This window comes from Lucilia cuprina, chromosome 6, assembly GCF_022045245.1.
Source record: "Lucilia cuprina isolate Lc7/37 chromosome 6, ASM2204524v1, whole genome shotgun sequence".
NCBI lineage: Eukaryota > Metazoa > Arthropoda > Insecta > Diptera > Calliphoridae > Lucilia > Lucilia cuprina.
The window spans coordinates 41,883,537-41,905,055 of record NC_060954.1 but is presented as its reverse complement, the minus strand read 5'-3'; the positions used below and the strand labels follow the sequence as shown (position 1 = coordinate 41,905,055).

The 21,519-nt window shown below is 30.3% G+C and overlaps 1 protein-coding gene across 2 annotated transcripts in view; it reads right to left on the bottom strand.

The window, feature by feature from the left end:
- Nucleotides 1-21,519, bottom strand: part of LOC111679582 (guanine nucleotide exchange factor DBS-like) — a 97,746-nt gene that overhangs the window by 74,050 nt on the left and 2,177 nt on the right. Inside the window, exon 1 of one of the 2 annotated variants that reach the window (XM_046955475.1) lies at nt 5,698-6,132. The exons of the other annotated variant lie outside the window; for it this stretch is intronic. The gene's annotated coding sequence lies outside the window, so the exon portion shown is untranslated. Of the gene's footprint in view, nt 1-5,697; nt 6,133-21,519 lie in introns of those variants that run through there. 2 annotated transcript variants of the gene reach the window in all.

Below are 21,519 nucleotides of genomic sequence, written 5' to 3'. Positions count from 1 at the left end.
CTACCCTCTTTCTTTTATATTTTATTATCTTTACAGGTATCACAAAGGGACCAACAGGACCCAAGTGTGCGTCTTTGCAGCCTGAATACCTAACCTAACCTAACCTAAAGTCCAGTCTAGTCTATAGTCTAGTTTAAAGTCTAGTCTAGTCCAAAGTCTAGTTTAGTCTAAAATCTAGTCTAGTCTAAAGTCCAGTCTAGTCTAAAGTCTAGTCTAGTCTATAGTCTAGTCTATTGTCTTGTCTACAGTCTAGAGTATAGTCTATAGTTTAGTCCACAGCCTAGTCCATAGTCTAAAGTCTATTCAACAATCTAATCTTCGATTTTTATTAAATTATTTTAAAACTAAATAATTATTTTAAATTTGTAGCCAATTTAAAGAAACACTCTTTCAATTATTTATAAATTTGCCCAAATAATATAATTTAATGGCAATTAAAAGAAGTCAAACGAACACACCTCAATCAATCTTGCCAAAAAAAAATTAATAATAAAAAAATCACGCAAAAAGTCTTTAACCATAAAAATATGTATGAATTTAATAAGTTCAAAAAACTTTAAACATTTTATGACATTTCATATATATTTTTATATATATTTGGGCATAAAATAAAGATCAACAACAAGAAATACAAAAAAGACTTTAAAGAAAGTACACGATCAATTAATAACAAACTAACAAATAATATAAATAAATTTATAAAATTAATAGAAAATAACTTAAGAAAAGTATTTTTTTGTATGTAAAGAATCAAATGTAGACCATCAACAACAACAACAACAACAGCCTAATAAAACTGAACATTTTTCAAGTTCAACAGTATCTGCTAGAAAAATATCAGCCACCAACTAAGACCTGGTTCACACTAGGAAACTTTTGTTGAGAAACTTTTGATTTTGTGTGTGAGAGAAAGAGATGGTTGATATTTCTTTCTCTCACACACAAAAATCAAAAGTTTCCCAAAAAAAGTTTCCTAGTGTGAACCAGGTCTAAGTAATAGAACAGTGGACAGACACAAAGACGTCACCAAAAAATTAATAAATAATAATAATGATGATGACAATAGTGAACAATAACGACAACAAAGTGAAAGTCCAAATATTTCTTTTTCATTATTTTTGTTATTATTTTTATTATGTCTTTCAAACATCCGTTGTTAGGTCTAATTTTCTTAACAATAGAAACTTTATTAAGATTTTCACTTTTAGGTTTACGTCCAGAGATTTAAAATTTTTATTATTTATACATTTCCGATTTCCTATCAGACCAATAATTTATGATTTCTTTTAGGAAATCTATTAGTTCTAAGGTATCTAGTATCTAATGTTCCCGAAAGATGGACCAAAGACCTATTGCCGCAGATCGCAGGATTTGATAAACATATAATATATAATTGTAATGCCTTCATTTTAATCCTTTTAGCTATAAATTCCAAAGAATTCTTTTTATATATATTTTGGCAATAATCACCGATTAAGTTGATCATAAATTGAGGTGTCATTTGTTTCCTTTTCCATATAAATAATTCATTTAAGATTATAACCAAAAAATTTAACAAAAAAAAACTAAAAATCTTTTGTTGGTAGAGTTTACTGAACTCGTCTGATCCCCTTTAGAATGTCTGTAGTAGACAACTGTTGCTGTGGTGCTTGCGGCATGCCACACTCCTGCAATGACACACAGTGACTTGCTTATAATAAGGCATTAGCAAAAGATTAATGATTTTTTTATTTTTATTTTGAAGTGTGGCTATATAAGAGAATCAAGATGAGTGAAGCATAACAATGTTTCCATTTGATAAGATATTAATGAATTGTTGCTGCATTAAGTTGTCACTACAACCAGTTTTGGCCGATGTTTGTGATAGACAGATGTTGGATAGTGAGGGAGAGAGATATTGGATTTAGTATGAAATAGTTTGAGAACAATTAGTGTGTGGGTTGTTTGTTTATGCTTGATCGGAGGAAATGAGATTATGTATTTAATTGATTTATTTTAAGTTTTTATTGTGTAGATAATGTCATAAAGTTAGTTGTATCTGTTGCATTTTTAATTGGATATGAAGCAGTGGATAGTTTTATGGGAAAAGCTTATTATAAAAAAAAACTCGATATGAAATTGTCAGATGGGTAAGATAGTAAGAGTATAGAGACTGCCAGCCTGGAGGTTACTGGAATTGATTTAACCAAACAACAATCTATCTATCTATCTATCTATCTATCTATCTATCTATCTATCTATCTATCTATCTATCTATCTATCTATCTATCTATCTATCTATCTATCTATCTATCTATCTATCTATCTATCTATCTATCTATCTATCTATCTATCTATCTATCTATCTATCTATCTATAAAGTCGGTTTCATATCCGGAAAAGTTGGTAAATATTACTACCCTATTAACCTAGTAAGTAACAATTTAGCTGGTAACCTTCAATACTTTAGTTAATTTGTTTAAATTTCCTACATAAAATATTTCATTTTACACTGTGCACCTTATAGAAATATATCATTATTATTATTACTATCATCTACGATAAGATAACTAAATATACAATTTACATATTGTTATCTTATTAAGATATGTTGTGTTGCTTCATATCTACCACTTTTCATTAAAGTTATCACTGCAATATCGTAATAAAAAGTAAATGTATTTTACTCCCTTAAAAATATATGTTGATAGCTACAAATATACGGTGAATTACAAAAAAACAATTTCAACTGCAAATACTATAATAATTGAAATAATTTGTTATCGAAAATATTTTTTTTCACAAATCCACCCCTTCTTTTTGAGAACATCCTCTATAAATGTATTACAATTTGCAAATATTGTGAAAAAACACGCAGAGCAAATTGTTAATTAAATATAGAAAAAATAACACATGGACTAAATGAAGTGTAACTTTCGTTATTATTGTTCCCAGCAAAATCTTTACAAACCCGGTAAGTAGGCAAATAATAATGGAAGAAAGTATAAGTAGTAAAATAACTAATTACAAATGTGCTTACCCAAATTTTTCCCGACTTTAAACTGGCTTTACAATTATTTTTTATGTTTACTAGTCCTTTCTCATACTCAATGATCCATTAAAAATTTCTTTTATCATTCTATCTGAAATGTTTTCTACACATATGCAAATATCCACATTTTTTTAAAAATGTAGTCTAATATCGACTAGAGTTAGAACCAAAAAAATAATTCCTTTTTATGAAATAAATACATTACCTACAATACTCCTTAACAAAGGCAAACACTGAGTAATAAGATGAAATGTGGATTGAAAATCGAAAACTATAAAGAAGACGGTACAAGACTATAGACTAGAATATAAACAGGGCTATAGGCTAGACTATAGACTGAACTATAGCCTAGGCTATAGACTAGACTAAAGACTAGATTATGGACTAGACTATATAATAGACTAAAGACTAGACTATAGACTAAAGACTAGACTATAGACTAGACTAGACTATAGACTAGACTATAGACTGGACTATAGACTGAACTATAGACTACAGTCTAGTTTATAGCATAGTCTATAGTTCAGTCTATAGTCTAGTCTTTAGTTTGTTTATAGTATATAGCCTAGTCTAACTGCCAGTCTATAGTCTAGTACCGTCTTCTTTATAGTTTCCAGTCTATATTCTAATCTATAGTTTAGTCTATAGTTTAGTCTATAGTCTAGTCTATAGTTTAGTCTATAGTCTAGTCTATAGTCTAGTCTATAGTCTAGTCTATAGTCTAGTCTATAGTCTAGTCTATAGTCTAGTCTATAGTCTAGTCTATAGTCTAGTCTATAGTCTAGTCTATAGTCTAGTCTATAGTCTAGTCTATAGTCTAGTCTATAGTCTAGTCTATAGTCTAGTCTATAGTCTAGACTATAGTCTAGTCTATAGTCTAGTCTATAGTCTAGTCAATAGTCTAGTCTATAGTCTAGTCTATAGTTTAGTCTATAGTCTAGTCTATAGTCTAGTCTATAGTCTAGTCTATAGTCTAGTCTATACTCTAGTCTATAGTCTAGTCTATAGTCTTGTCTATACTCTAGTCTATAGTCTACAGTCAAGTCAATAGTCTATTCTATAGTTGATACTACAGGAAATAAAATTAAAGTTTTTTTAATGAAAGCTCTTTATTCTATGATGCTCCGTCTTCTACAGACAATGATCTAAAGAAGACATTGATCTATAGAAGACCGTCTTCTATAGACACCGATCTATAAAAGACCGTCTTCTTTAGACACTGATCTATAAAAGACCGCCTTCTATAGACACTGATCTATAAAAGACCGTCTTCTATAGACACTGATCTATAGAAGACCATCTTCTATAGACACTGATCTATAGAAGACCATCTTCTATAGACACTGATCTATAGAAGACAGTCTTCTATAGACACTGATCTATAGAAGACAGTCTTCTATAGACACTGATCTATAGAAGACAGTCTTTTATAGACACTGATCTATAGAAGACAGTCTTTTATAGACACTGATCTATAGAAGACCGTCTTCTATAGACACTGATCTATAGAAGACCATCTTCTATAGACACTGATCTAAAGATGACCGTCTTCTATAGACACTGATCTATAGATGACCGTCTTCTATAGACATTGATCTATAGATGACCGTCTTCTATAGACATTGATCTATAGAAGATCGTCTTTTATAGACATTGATCTATAGAAGACCATCTTCTATACACACTGATCTATAGAAGACCGTCTTCTATAGACACTGATCTATAGAAGACCGTCTTCTATAGACACTGATCTATAGAAGGCCGTCTTCTATAGACACTGATCTATAGAAGACCGTCTTCTATAGACACTGATCTATAGAAGACCGTCTTCTATAGACACTGATCTATAGAAGACCGTCTTCTATAGACACTGATCTATAGAAGACCGTCTTCTATAGACACTGATCTATAGAAGACCATCTTCTATAGACACTGATCTAAAGATGACTGTCTTCTATAGACACTGATCTATAGATGACCGTCTTCTATAGACACTGATCTATAGATGACCGTCTTCTATAGACATTGATCTATAGAAGATCGTCTTTAATAGACATTGATCTATATAAGACCATCTTCTATAGACACTGATCTATAGAAGAACGTATTCTATAGACACTGATCTATAGTTGACCGTCTTCTATAGACACTGATCTATAGATGACCGTCTTCTATAGACACTGTTCTATAGATGACCATCTCCTATAGACACTGATCTATAGAAGAACGTATTCTATAGACATTGATCTATAGAAGAACGTATTCTATAGACACTGATCTATAGAAGATCATCTTCTATAGACACTGGTCTATAGATGACAGATGTTTCTTTTATGTATCCAAATTAGATTGGATCATTGTCTCTATGAAGAAATAGACCTATTTTCCAGCACTCACTGTATAACTATTAAGTCACCGTGTGTCTATTTACTCATATGTGCCAACCAAAAAAATCTAATAACAAACAATCATGTGAATTTTTCTTTGTATGAAAATATTTTTTTTTTCGAAATTCTTATCGAATAAATAATGAAAAATAACAACAATACTAACCACAACAAACAAAAAGTATAATAATTGAAGGTATGAAACAAATTATAATGCAAAAATACCATCAAAACAAAAATGTATAAAAATTTGGGAAAAAAAAATTAACAACCACTTACTTTACTGATGGTAACAAGAGTAACAATATCCAATATGAAGGGTTAATCCATGTATATTTTGGAAAGGAATAATTTTTTACAGGTGTTATAAGTATAAATTGCTTAACACACAATTTTGTTGTTAAAAATTTAAAGCTTTTGTTTTTTTAAGGCGCAGGGCGTTTATTAAAGAAAACCCCAAATAAACTATTTAATTATATTCAACACAAATTACCCACCGGCACGTGAGTTATTTTTAATGAGTAGATATTTTAGATATTTTAATTTGTCTGTTAATACATAATTAGCTTTAGATAAACACTTTTTAGCTAAAAATATATTTAGCAGTAAAATTTTTCTGCTTTCGTTAATTTTAAATTTACGTTATTACGTTTTTTAAAACACTTTCGATTTTTCAAATTTTCTTATTTATTTTTTTCTTTTTCTTGATCACTTTGAAATTTGCAAAAATATTTATTTTTAAAACACCTTTTAGAAACGACGTCTATAGTTTATTCTTGAAAAATTTTATCGCTCACACATTTACTTTGTTGAATTTTTTGTTTTTATTTTTAGTGATTTTTTTTGCGAGAATCTAAAATAAACAAACAATTTGAACGTAATTTTCGTAAATTAAACTTTTGGCATAATGTCACGATATGCCTTTTGCTTTGTCTACCGTCGTCTTGTTTCCTCTTTCTTTATAATTTTATCGAAACTTTTGCTTTTGATTTCTTTTTTGTTCAGAAAAAATATTTAGATCTTTGTCAGTTTGGAAATTAAGTTATCGAAATTTGTTTAGTTAAATACAACTCCTTTAGGGAAAAACTATTAAACGATAAAATTTTTCTTTAAAAAATTCAGTTATTGGTAATTTTGTTAAAGAAAATCGAGTTATTGATAATTTTCTTAAGAGCAAATGAAATTTTCTTTAAGGAAAATCAAGTCATTGAAAATTGTATTTAACTAAAGTAAAGTTATCGATATTTTTAAATGAAAATAACATTATCGATAATTTTCTTTAAAGAAAATAAAATCAAGTTAAAAAAATGTTCTTTAAATAAAATGAAGTTATCGATCATTTTTATTAAATTTAAAGAAAATTTTCGAAAATCTTATTAAAGAATATAAAGTTATCGATAATTTTCCTTAAAGAAATTCAAGTTATCGAAAATTTTCTTGCATTAAAATAAAGTTATCGATAAGTTTTATTAAATTGATTCTAATTATAGAAAATGTTCTCTAAAATAAATAAAGTTATCGACAAATTTCTTTAAGGAAATTTTCGTTACAGAAATTCAAGTTATCGAAAATTTTCTTTAAACAAAATAAAGTTATCGATAATTGTGATCAAATTAATTCTAGTTATAGAAAATGTTCTTTAAAGAAAATAAAATTATCGACAAATTTATTTAAAGAAAATCAAGTAAAGAAAATTTTCTTTAAAGAATGTCAAGTCATCGATAATTTTTTTAATGAAAATCAAATTATTGATAATTTTCCTTGAACAAAATCAAGTTATCGAAAACTTTCTTTAAAGAAAATAAAGTTATCGATAACTTTTTTAAATAAAATTAAGTTATCGAAAATTTTCTTTAAAGAAAATCTTGTTATCGAACATTTTTTATAATAAAATCGAGTTCAAAGAAAATCATGTTATCGAACATTTTCTTTAAATAGAATTAAGTTATCGATAGTTTTCTTCAAAAAAATCAAGTTATCGATAATTTCACTTAAAGAAAATCCAATTTCGATAAATATTCTTTGCATAAAATTAAGTTATCGATAATTTTCTTTGAAGAAAATCAAGATCATTTTCTTTTAAGAAAATTAAGTTATCGATTATTTTCTTCAAAGTTATAAACATTCTTCAATGTTGTAAACATTTTTCTTTTAGGAAACTCAAGTTATCGAAAATTTTCTTTAAATATAATTTATTTATCGATAATCTTTTTTTAAGAATATCAAGTTATCGACAATTTTCTTAAAAAAAATAAGTTATTAATAATTTTCTTTAGGAAAAAATTAAGTTTTTCTTTGCATAAAATCAAGTTATCGATAATTTTTTTTGAAGAAAATCAAGTCATTTTCATTGAAGAAAATCAAGTCATTTTCTTTAAAGAAAATCAAGTTATAGATCATTTTCTTTAAAGAAAATTAAGTAATCCATCATTTTCTTTAAAGAAAATCATGTTATCAATATTTTTATTTTAAAAAACTCAAGTTATCGAAAACTTTCTTTAAAGAAAATTTATTTATCGATAATCTTCTTTTAATAAAATCAAGTTGTCGATAATTTTCTTTAAGAAAAATTAAGTTATCGATAATTTTCTTTAGAAAAAAAACAAGTTTTCAAAAATTTTCTTTAAAGTGCTTTAAAAGTTGATTCAAATATATTTAATAAAATTCCAATCGAGTTGTATCTGTCCCTCCGGCTGTATTAAAAACAAATTTATCTTCCACCCCATACATGGTACACTAAACATTTAAGGGTTAATTTTTTCTATATCGATAAATAATTTATCGCTAACATGTTTAAGAGAAAATCAAAATATTTGTTTAACTTTTGCTTAAAATGAATCATTTTTTTTTTTAATTTTTCTTTATTTTTTTACTATATATTTTTTTTAATTTGACAATAAACATTTCAAATAATGACAGACATTATTTATAATATTTTTCTTTTATTTATTTTTTTAAATTTTATTAAATTTGCGCAGTTTTGTTGCAAATATTATGAATTTTTTTAATATTTCTTATACACATTTTCATTAGTATATTTTTTTGCTTTATTAAATATAAAGAAATGAATTTTCCTGTTAATAAAACAGTAATTTTTCTTTTAATTTATAATTATAACATAAGAACGCAAAGACGTTTTTATTATTTTTTTATTTAAGCTGTACAAATAATTTTGCTGTTTTAATGATTATAAAGAACTAGTGTAGTACAAGGTGTATATCTTTGTTTACTTTTTTTATATTTAATTTCTTTTTCAGGTATTTTTAACATTCACTGGTTTTTTAAAATTTTGTTTTTCTTATTTCTTCTTTTAGATTTAAAACAAACATATATGGAACAGAACAAAAACCGCACTTATAACAGCAGATATTATATAGAATATCTGCCTGTTTTATATATATATTTCTTCTTTCTTTTTTTTAGTTAATTTTTATTTTTATAATATTTTCTAGATACAAAGAAAAACGTATAGTTTTATCGTATTATTTTGTTATGTTTAAGTGTCTGCACATTTACGTCTGATATGTACGTCGAATTTCGAAAAAAAAACTCGTGTTTCTTCACCGGCTAAGATCAGCAAACTCCCATATGTAGACATTTGAAAATGTTATTAAAGTGCACAAAACAGACAGACGGACAGACAGATAGGCAAACACAGGGATGGACGGACAGAAAAAACAACACACACACACAACAGTTTAGCAGAATATCTGAGGTTTTCATAACAACAAAAAAAGAGAACAATCAACCACCAAATATTAAAATGAATGCTCTTTTTTTTAAAAAAGACACTCTTTCATAACAATTTTGGTACTTTTTTAAAATTTTGAAAAAAGTACTTTTTTCTTTTTTTAATAAACAAAAGTCAAAAAACTTTATATTTTTGAAAATTTATTAAAAATACTTTTTTAAAAAAAGTACCTTTTTCCCCATATCCATAACTTTGGAAAAAAGTACTTTCCTCTCTAGTCTCCACATATTATGCTCTCTGTCATTTCTTTTGCTCTCTTAGATAATTTGAGAGAATAACTTGTATCTAAAAGTACTCACATTTGTATCTACATTTATCATCAGGGGTTCTATGCCCCCCCACTCTTATTCAAAGTCCATGTGTTTTGTGCGATGCCGATAAGTGGTTGGTTGGTTGATTTGGTTTGTTTACCTAAAACAGCTGTTAGTTGGTTTATAGTATTTTGGCGTTTGAGAGTAAATTTTCAATAAATAAATATTTTACATTCATCGTGAAGTTGAAGGCCAAAAATGCACACAAATAACGTTTACGTTCAAAGTCGCAATTAATTGTTTGTTGTAAAAATAGCAACAATAAATAGCGTTAATATAACGCTGTCAGTTGTAAAATGAATTAATTAAATAAAAAACGTTATTGACAATAAAGAATTTTTGTTTAATATGCATTTTTGGAAATGAAAAATTTCTGTAATAAGTATATTTATACAATTTCTTTAAAAGAATTTTTCTTTAAAGTTTGATACTCTACGCTAAAGCTGGCTACACGCCATAGTAATCAAAATTCGTTTTCAACAAGTAATATTTTTATATTCGGTGTGCCGAATCTTATATACCCTTCACCAAGTATGTTTTAAAAAACAGTGCACACATGTAACACATAACATACACACAAACAAATATAAACTGTAGCAGAAAGAAATAGTAACCGTTATACTGTAATACCGCCGTCAAACTGTATTACCACCCTCAAACAAATATGAGCTGTATTACCAACATATTACTGCTTTATCTCCTTGTTCTTATTATACCCACTTACCTTCGTGAGAACAGAACAGCATCCAAACATACAAAAAAATACACAGCTGAATAAAACCAAATACATCTCCCCACGCACATGTACACCTTTATCCAATTCACAGTGTTGTTGTTGCTTTTTTAACAAAGCATGAAAAAATGTGGCTTTTTTGATGAAATTTTCAGAGGTTGTCTCGGATTTTTGCTCATATCTCCGTTATTTATAGACCGATTTTGCTGATTTTAAATAGCGATCTTCTCGAAAGCATGTCTAACTGAATTATTGAATTATTCGGATCTCGCCGATATTTGGGGACCTCTAAAAACTGATTTCAACAGACAGACGGACAGACAGTTGGACATGGCTTAATCGGCTCCGCTATCTATAAGGATCCAGAATATATATACTTTGTAGGATCGGAAAATTATATTACAGAAATTACAAACGGAATGACAAACTTATATATACCCTTCTCACGAAGGTGAAGGGTATAAAAATAAGGGTTTTTAAAGTTTAAGGGCCTATTCCACTAAATGCGAACGAACAAGTATTTTCTAGTTTTATATTGAAAACAAACAAATAAATTCTAAATAATATGGACGCTAGGCTGGACTATATACTAAACTATAACCAGGACTATAGACTATACTTTAGACAAATCTATGTGCCTCCGGTAGGTTCTAATCTGTCAGACTTTAGGTCGTAAATTCGATTTGTACCTGAGGCAGTGGTGAAGGAGCTTACAACAGGCCCGATGGAGGCCTAGGACACTAGTATTAAAAAAACTATAAGCAGTTCATTGAAATCCGATCACAAATGAATTTACCGATAACGCGGACAACGTTTCGTAGTGTTTAGACAAAAGAACAGCAGGAACCATTGGAATAGCCGACCTGTAGCACGGCAGCAACTGACCGCAAACTCACAATAACAGGTTCACTTCATTCCAGAAATACGGTCAGCATATAACGCATCCAGACAATTATTCTCATTATCGTCTGCTTCAACAATGTCCTATATTTAATACAGATGTCAAGCGATGGTATTCCTGGTATTACCATTGCGGACTCTCTTGCGGTATACCGACCCTTTTGTCGGTATGCAAACGCTCGATACTTGAAGACCTATATGAGCTTGCGCAATGCAGATGGACAAATGCAGCCACTTGTAGACAGACAAGGATCATGTGGCCATTTTACAACCCACAGAGAGCCAATGTCCTTTTCTATATTTCGAGAGATAATCTATGGAACTTAAAGGCAGTGGTAACTGGACTTTCTTCATACAAGAAGACTCAACTTACCCAGTAACGACTTCTGCAGGAGCTGCCAGGATGAAGAAGAAGAGAGTATAACTCACTTCCCTTGTCATTGTCCCGCCCTAGCTGATCAAAGAATGTATCTGCTAGGTAGCAATTTTCTGCTGACTTATCGGATCTATCGGAGGTCAATATCCGAAAGATAGATTCGAATGTTTTGGTCTAGGAAACCCAAGTGATTAGATCGAGGTGTACTAATACTCTGACCATTTTCTCTGGTTTCAGGTATCACAAATACTGGACCCAAGTGTGTCCCCAGTGATGACAACGTGAGAACGACCTGCCTACCTAACCTAACCTTCCTTAAAGAAAATTATCGATAACTTGATTTAATTTAAATAAAAATTTAGATAAAGCGATTTTATTTAAAGTAATTTTTAAATAGCTGGACTTTTATTAACGATATTTATCGATAAATTGATTTTATTAAAAAATTTTAATAACTTTACTTTCTTTAAAGAAATTTTCTGTTAACTTGATTTCGATTAAAGAAAATTATCGATAGTATGAATTTCTTTAAAAATGTTCATTTGCTTTAAAGAAAATTATCGATAACTTTAATTCTATTTAAAGAAAAATGTCGATATTTTGATTTTTATTAATGAAAATTATAAATACTTTAAAGAAAATTATAGATAACTTGATTTTTTAAATAAAATTTACGATGACTCGATTTTATTTCAAGAAAATTTTCGATAACTTGATTTTATTAAAAAAATCATAACTTTACTTTCTTTAAAGAAAATTTTTCGATAACTTGATTTACTTTAAAGAAAATTGTCGATAACTTAATTCAATTTAAAGTTAATTTTTGATCATTTCATTTTTATTAAAGAAAATTATTATTAACACCATTTACTTTAAAAAAATTATCGATAACTTCATTTTATTTAAATAAAATTAACCATAACGCAATTTTCTTTAAAGAAACTTTTCGATAGCTGGATTTTATAAATTTCAATAATTATCAATAACGCCATTTCATTTAAACAAAATTTACAACAAGATGTTTTTCATTAAAGAATTTTTTCGATAACTTGATTTTCATAAAAGAAAATTATCGATAACTTGATTAAATTAAAAGAAAATTGTCTATAACTAGATTTTCTATAAAGAAATGCTTACATAGGATAATTTTTCTTAAAGAAATTCTATAATAATATAATTTTATTTAAAGAAAATTTTCGATAACTTAATTTTCTTAAAAAAATTTCGATAACTTATTTTTATTAAAGGAACTCGATAATAATCTGATTTCCTTTAAAGAATTTCTTTATTAATTTAATTTTTATTAAGGAAAATTGTCGATAACTTAATTTCTATAAAAAAAAGTATCAATAACTTGATTTTATTTAAAAACAATTTTCGATAACTTAATTTTCCTTAAAGAAAATTTTTAAAAATTAAATTAAATATTATTCATAACAATTTTTTAAATAAAATGACCGATAACTTGATTTTCTTGAAAGAAAATTATCGATAACTTGATGTTTACCAAAGAAAACATTTGAAAGCTTATTTCAAGAAAATTATAAAATTAATGTAATTTAAAGAAAATTTTCCATAACTTTATTTTCTTTAAGTTCGATAACTTAATGCTAAGTATGATTTTACATGATTTTAAAGAATAATTTTGAAACCTCCTTAACAAAAACAGAAATATCTACAACTTTATGCTCTTTAAAGTAAACGTACGATTATTTGATTTTCATTTAAGAAAAAGTCCGATAACTTATTTTCACTAAAGAAAATTTTCGATAACTTTATATATTTTAAACAAAATTGTTGCTAACAATAATTTGAAGAAATTTGTCGTTAACTTAGATGTTTATATTATTGCCTGGGGAAAAATCTTCTGGTTGATGAACAGCTGTTGCTGAGTTGACAATCTTTGGCCGATTAAGAATCGGGTCCTTCCAATAGTCGTAGGAACGGGTTCTATTCGGTAACCTTTTTTCACAAATAGAAAGATTTTCAATCACTTAATAAGCATAAACATATCTTAAGGATGTTTTTTCTATAAAATTTCAATAATCTTATATCCCGCTAAAATAGTTTTGAAAACTTAGTTTGAAACAGTGATGTCAAATTTCGAAGAAACACACCTGCGCTTATGGGGTTAATCAAGAATCCATAGAATCCATGACCTCCATGAGCTGGCAAACTAGAACACTACCAACTATCCTGCCGACTTAGTTACCGAAATAAGTTATCGAATACCTTTTCTACCAGTTGAAATCGTTAATAAATAACAAATAGATTAATTTCATCTTTCATTGCAATTTAAGTTTTTTTTTTATTATTTACTAAATTCCATTTAATGAGTTAATTAAGTATTTAATTAACATTTTTATGATTACAACAAGTCATGCAATAAAATTATGCAATTTTCTTACAACACAAACAAATTACAGATGATCAAATACTGTTCTCAGTGTCAGTTGAGCACAATATTTGCAAATTGTTTTCACACGATGCGTAGGCATAACCCAAACCAAAACCCATGCCAAATAACATGGGCCATTTTCGTCGTTTTAGAAATAATGAGGAGGCCAGAAAACCGATAACTAAACCACTTGAAGATTTCAGAAATGCATCGACACAGCAGCGATCCAAAAGAGAAGCGAATTCTTCTTCGATAAAGGCAGTTTGATGACGTGAAGAGTTCATTTCTATCCAGTTAGAGTTTGTTTACATTTTTGTATTGAAAATTTTCGATTTGTTTGTTATTTTTGAATATAAAATCCCTGGATGACAGTTCGTATGGGATGTCATTCGAATTTTAATTTTTTTTTCTAATTTAACGACAACTCTATCGTCTTAACAGTAATAGGAAACAAATAGCATAAACAAATGTTAACTAACAGTTCAGTGTTAAGTTAACTGCGGAAGACGTAATCAAAACAAAAATGAAATATTTTAAAGGGGTTGAAAAATGTTGCCACATTTCATTTTTTAAAAGTAAACGAATGCTACTTTTTTTTAGCGATTTTTTAAAATAGACTACTTATTTATATTAACGGGCCAATATTTCTTATATCACCTAACACTCACAAGGCCACATGCAAAAGGCACAGCACCACTACACCATTAACCTGCATAGTCACAAACATTCTTCATCCCCAAAACCCAAAAAAGTTTAACTAGGTAAAGAATCTTGTCGCAATGAGAGAGTTTACCTTTATTCTTTGGTCACGATCTCTCGGCTTTAAGAGACTATACTCTTTCTTACTGGTGTTCATAACTCTAAAGGAATATAAAACAAATTGTGGCTCATCCTACCAGTAATATGTCTATCGATATATGGTATTGCTGCACAACAGGACATAGATTATACATAACTGCAGTTTCGCTTTGGATTGATAATTGCGTTAGGGAGGAATGGTACGAACGGGAAAATTGTTGTTGTGGCTGGAGTTAAACAAGGATAGCTCAAAGTGGAGTACTGTCGTACCTCCACAAGGCGTGGAAGTGATTTCATATGCGGACGATTGTACAATCATGGCGACGGGCCACAACATTGATGAATTATACATCAGTTCTTCATTGCGGGTAACCTGCAATTATCACTAGCGAAGTCGTTAAGAACACATTTTACCACCTGGACGAAGGAAGTAAATCTTGGCATCGTGGTCGATGGAGTGCAAATTCCGAACGTTCACCAAGCAAAGATATTGGGAGTCACATTTGATAGCCTCTTTACTTCCTCAGCTTATGCCAACGCAATCACGCACAAATTGCGAAGTAGAAATAAGGTCCTCAAAGCTCTAGCCGGCAGCACTTGGGGTATGGATAAAAACTCTAGTTGGCTACATATAAAACAATTGTTCGGTCAGTGGTTAATTATGCTGCTCCAGTGTGGTCACCTTCGCTCAGTGATACCTAGTGGAGAAACATTCAAAGCTGCCAAAAAGCCACCCAAAGGACAGTAACATCGGAACATCACCTACACGAGGAAACTAAGGTCCTCCTAGTCAAGGAACACAATGTCATGTTGACCAAACAGTTCCACCATTAACATCACACAGTTGGATACTCCCCCAAAACATGTCAAGAAGGATCATCGTATATACGAGGAAACATGTGCAGATATGTGCAGGATCCAGTGGAACAGTCCTCGTATTCGGCAGCTTTAAACGATATTCATAGAGACGCCATATATTCCGCGGTCGCAGAATACTGCATGAATATCGTACTTGGAGGCCGCCCACGCCCATAGCAGAATACGGAATAAAACCTACCGCGGAAAACAAGAGTAGTTCTGGCACAACTAAGATCGGGATGGAGCAACAGGTTCAGACCGTGCCGTCCCCTGCATGCGGTCAGGGCCCTCATGACACCCACCACATATTCAAGTGCTCAAGCAACCCTTCTTCACTCTATCCATTGGATTTATGGGCACCCAATTTTTAGGCCTGGACATTTATGTAGAACCCCCCAACTAGATTATTGTATAGTTTTAGCTGTTACAACAACAACGGGGGAAATGACGATAGGGTAGTTTCAAAGACATTTATGTTTTGGAAAGCACAGTATTTCTCAAGAGCATCTGACTTTGACAGACATTCATTTTGGAGCATGAAGGACAGATTTAAAATAAACTGCGATGTGAACGACCTTCTGCGTTTATCAAAAGACTCTATTGCAAGCTTGGTTATACGCCTCTGTCGCCCGATGTAGAGCGTGATATCACTGTAATGTCTTTTCAAAATCATTTAGTAACGTCATCTTCTCCTGCTGGCGAGTCCGAGGGACCTTAAAGCAGCAGTTCATGCGATGCTACTCTACTCGGCGTAAAGGAAGTTAAAATTTTAGTCAGGCTGCCGTGCACGAGTCGCCTAGTGCTCCTAAACGAGAAATCTTAAAACCTAGCCGAACGAAACGTGACAGAGTAAAGAACGGTACTCGGAAATCTCTGGCTTTTCGGGCAACTATTGTTCGTAGTCGGCAGTTCAAATCTTTGACGATCTATGCGAAATAATGAATGCGCATAACCTGAAATGATCACCAAATAAATCTTCAACAAAATACTTTTCATAACGTTTTGGTACTAACTCAAGTTGGCACCATACATTATAAGATGATTAGGAAATGTATGATATGAAAAGGCTTTGGTCATTTGAAAAATGACTTTGAATTAGAAGTTGGACTAATGAGAGCACAGCCCATCCAAAATCGGAGAAAGATCGATAATACAACAAACTACTTTTCGAATATTACAAATTGACAGGACATTCAGACCTATATTCTGCAGTAAAAACAGTTCCGCTCATAACGTCGTTTCCACATTGCAATACCAATGCTTTGGTCATAATTGGCCAATAAAAAGGAAAAAATAACTTATTTTTAAACATATGTATATTTTAAATCCTCATGTATATTTGAACATCTAATAGTCTCCTTAAAACATATCTTATTACAAAGTGTAAATGTCCTTCAATCAGCAAGTTATGTCATAATATTTTGTATCTATAGAAGATTACATAAAATATTCCTATATAAATATGACAAGGATGCCTGTTTGCAAACTATTCTTTGGAATATCTTGATAAAGTCACAAGGATAGTTGCTAAGAACACGTATATTCTATGTAGATTTTATTCTTATTCCTATGTCTACGTTACATATACATTGCTTGGCCCAAGGGTATCAAAACGATGTACTTGTATTTTTATCCATATATAGACAAACATTAAAACCCAAAGCACTTAACGTGTCACACAAGCAAAAGTTAACAGATGAAATTGACACTTATACCAAACCAACGATGGCATACAAACACAACCACTAACGAACACTTATTTCCCAGAGATATAATACAAAGAAAAATTGTCTACAGAAATTTCCTTGTTTATACACAACAATAATCCTTTATAAGGTTTTCATTGAAAGAAAACTTTTAACACATACATCTACATACATACGTATGTATATACCAAAAGCCAGTAAATATTTTGCATCCGTTTTTATCAGTTGCATCAGCGTCTTTTTTCATTATAATAACAATCTGTGTTTTTGAATTTGATGAAGACATAAATGTCTATTTTATGTGTTTATGTCAGCATAGTTTGTGGAAGCAGATAATGGATGTTTAAATAATACTGGATTTATTTTAAGTAAAAGTTTATAGAATTTTTTTAAGAAAACGTTAATAAACTATATTTTGGCATTTATTCAGCATCAAGTCGAAATAAATTAACAAGTTTTTAATAAGTCCATAGACTAATCCATAATCAGAACTAGAACTAAAATAGAACGGAACTAGAATTGAACTAAAGCTAGAAATGAACTTGAACTGAACTAGAGTTGAACTAGAACTGAACTAGAACTGAACTAGTACTGAACTAGATCTGAACTAGAACTGAACTAGAAATGAACTAGAACTGAACTAGAACTGAACTAGAACTGAACTAGCACTGAACTAGAACTGAACTAGAACTGAACTAGAACTGAACTAGAACTGAACTAGAACTGAACTAGAACTGAACTAGAACTGAACTAGAACTGAACTAGAACTGAACTAGAACTGAACTAGAACTGAACTAGAACTGAACTAGAACTAGAAGTGAACTAGTACTGAACTAGTACTGAACGAGAACTGAACTAGAACTGGACTAAAACTGAACTGGAACTGAACTAGAACTGAACTAGAACTGAACTAGAACTGAACTAGAACTGAACTAGAACTGAACTAGAACTGAACCAGAACTGAACTAGAACTGAACTAGAACTGAACTAGAACTGAACTAGAACTGAACTAGAACTGAACTAGAACTGAACTAGAACTGAACTAGAACTGAACTAGTATTGAACTAGTACTGAACGAGAACTGAACTAGAACTGGACTAGATCTGAACTGGAACTGAACTAGAACTGAACTAGAACTGAACTAGAACTGAACTAGAACTGAACTAGAACTGAACTAAAACTGAACTAGAACTGAACTAGAACTGAACTAGAACTGAACTAGAACTGAACTAGAACTGAACTAGTACTGAACTAGATCTGAACTAGAACTGAACTAGAAATGAACTAGAACTGAACTAGAACTGAACTAGAACTGAACTAGAACTGAACTAGAACTGAACTAGAACTGAACTAGAACTGAACTAGAACTGAACTAGAACTGAACTAGAACTGAACTAGAACTGAACTAGAACTGAACGAGAACTGAACTAGAACTGGACTAAAACTAAACTGGAACTGAACTAGAACTGAACTAGAACTGAACTAGAACTGAACTAGAACTGAACTAGAACTGAACTAGAACTGAACTAGAACTGAACTAGAACTGAACCAGAACTGAACTAGAACTGAACTAGAACTGAACTAGAACTGAACTAGAACTGAACTAGAACTGAACTAGAACTGAACTAGAACTGAACTAGAACTGAACTAGTATTGAACTAGTACTGAACGAGAACTGAACTAGAACTGGACTAGATCTGAACTGGAACTGAACTAGAACTGAACTGAACTAGAACTGAACTAGAACTGAACTAGTACTGAACTAGATCTGAACTAGAACTGAACTAGAAATGAACTAGAACTGAACTAGAACTGAACTAGAACTGAACTAGAACTGAACTAGAACTGAACTAGAACTGAACTAGAACTGAACTAGAACTGAACTAGAACTGAACTAGAACTGAACTAGAACTGAACTAGAACTGAACTAGAACTGAACTAGAACTGAACTAGAACTGAACTAGAACTGAACTAGAACTGAACTAGAACTGAACTAGAACTGAACTAGAACTGAACTAGAACTGAACTAGAACTGAACCAGAACTGAACTAGAACTGAACTAGAACTGAACTAGAACTGAACTAGAACTGAACTAGAACTGAACTAGAACTGAACTAGAACTGAACTAGAACTGAACTAGAACTGAACTAGAACTGAACTAGAACTGAACTAGAACTGAACTAGAACTGAACTAGAACTGAACTAGAACTGAACGAGAACTGAACTAGAACTGGACTAAAACTAAACTGGAACTGAACTAGAACTGAACTAGAACTGAACTAGAACTGAACTAGAACTGAACTAGAACTGAACTAGAACTGAACTAGAACTGAACCAGAACTGAACTAGAACTGAACTAGAACTGAACTAGAACTGAACTAGAACTGAACTAGAACTGAACTAGAACTGAACTAGAACTGAACTAGAACTGAACTAGTATTGAACTAGTACTGAACGAGAACTGAACTAGAACTGGACTAGATCTGAACTGGAACTGAACTAGAACTGAACTGAACTAGAACTGAACTAGAACTGAACTAGAACTGAACTAGAACTGAACTAGAACTGAACTAGAACTGAACTAAAACTGAACTAGAACTGAACTAGAACTGAACTAGAACTGAACTAGAACTGAACTAGAACTGAACTAGAACTGAACTAGAACTGAACTAGAACTGAACTAGAACTGAACTAGAACTGAACTAGAACTGAACTAGAACTGAACTAGAACTGAACTAGAACTGAACCAGAACTGAACTAGAACTGAACTAGAACTGAACTAGAACTGAACTAGAACTGAACTAGAACTGAACTAGAACTGAACTAGAACTGAACTAGAACTGAACTAGAACTGAACTAGAACTGAACTAGAACTGAACTAGAACTGAACTAGAACTGAACTAGAACTGAACTAGAACTGAACTAGAACTGAACTAGAACTGAACTAGAACTGAACTAGCACTGAACTAGAACTAAACTAGAACTGAACTAGAACTGAACTAGAACTGAACTAAAACTGAACTAGAACTGAACTAGAACTGAACTAGAACTGAACTAGAACTGAACTAGAACTTAAATAGATCTGAAATTGAACTGAACTAGAACTAACTTAAAACTGACTTGAACTAGAACAGATCTCTGTCACTTTTTTAATATTATTGTGAAATGGTAATATTATGGTGAACGGGATAGTATTCGTAGAATTTTTGAACTCAAACAACGATTCTGAACATTATGATTAGGTTAAATATGATTTCATTTTAATTTTACATGTAGTAACCGAGTGATCGAAAATCCGGAAATAATTTCAAAATGGATAATATATTCCCATAAACTACATCTATTAATACCTGATTTAAGGATATTCAGAGAATATTGTTCATGTCTTACCTGTAAATAGAAAAGTAATAATATTAGAATAAATATAACAAATAATGCATGTTAATTTTAAAAACAACTACAAATTTTTTATATTTTTATCCAAATTAAACGAAACAAAAGTTAAGACAATTTCGTAAACATAAAACTATAGTAAATGGTCTTTGAGGCTATAACGTTCAATAAGAAATAATAAATATTCTGAAACATTCTATCCAGTATTTAAGGATCAGACTTTGTTATATTAAACTTTTAGCTGTAGTAGCCACTCACTTGTTGTTTTCTTCTTAAGCAATTTTAACTTTTGATATTGTTTTTTCACAAACTTTTTGGAATTCAACATTTTGTTTTTGTTATCTTTTTTTAGTTTCTTATAAAAATGTTTTCTATTTTGATTTTGCTAATTTGTAAATATTTATTTGTTTTATAATATTTTTAACCGTTTTTAACAAGCACGTAATAAAGACTAATTAATAAAATATTTATTTTTACTTAAAACTGCTCAAAAACTTAGTAATGTTTGAAAATAAAGTTATTTTACCCATTACATACCAACAATTTAGTCATACAATTGGCCAGTCAATCAATATAGTTGCAGGTGCGTAAATAAACAAATTATGAGTGAGTGATATTGAATGAATTTTTTGTCGATATGTAAAGTAAATAGGAACAGAAAATTAATTTCTTCAATGAAGATACTATAGGTAAGAGCCGAACGGGAACTGAGCTAAAATGAAACAAGAACTATAATAGAACTGAACTAGAACTTAACGAAAACTGAACGAAAACTGAACTAGAACTAAACTAGAACTGAACTAGAACTGAACTAGAACTGAACTAGAACTGAACTAGAACTGAACTAGAACTGAACTAGAACTGAACTAGAACTGAA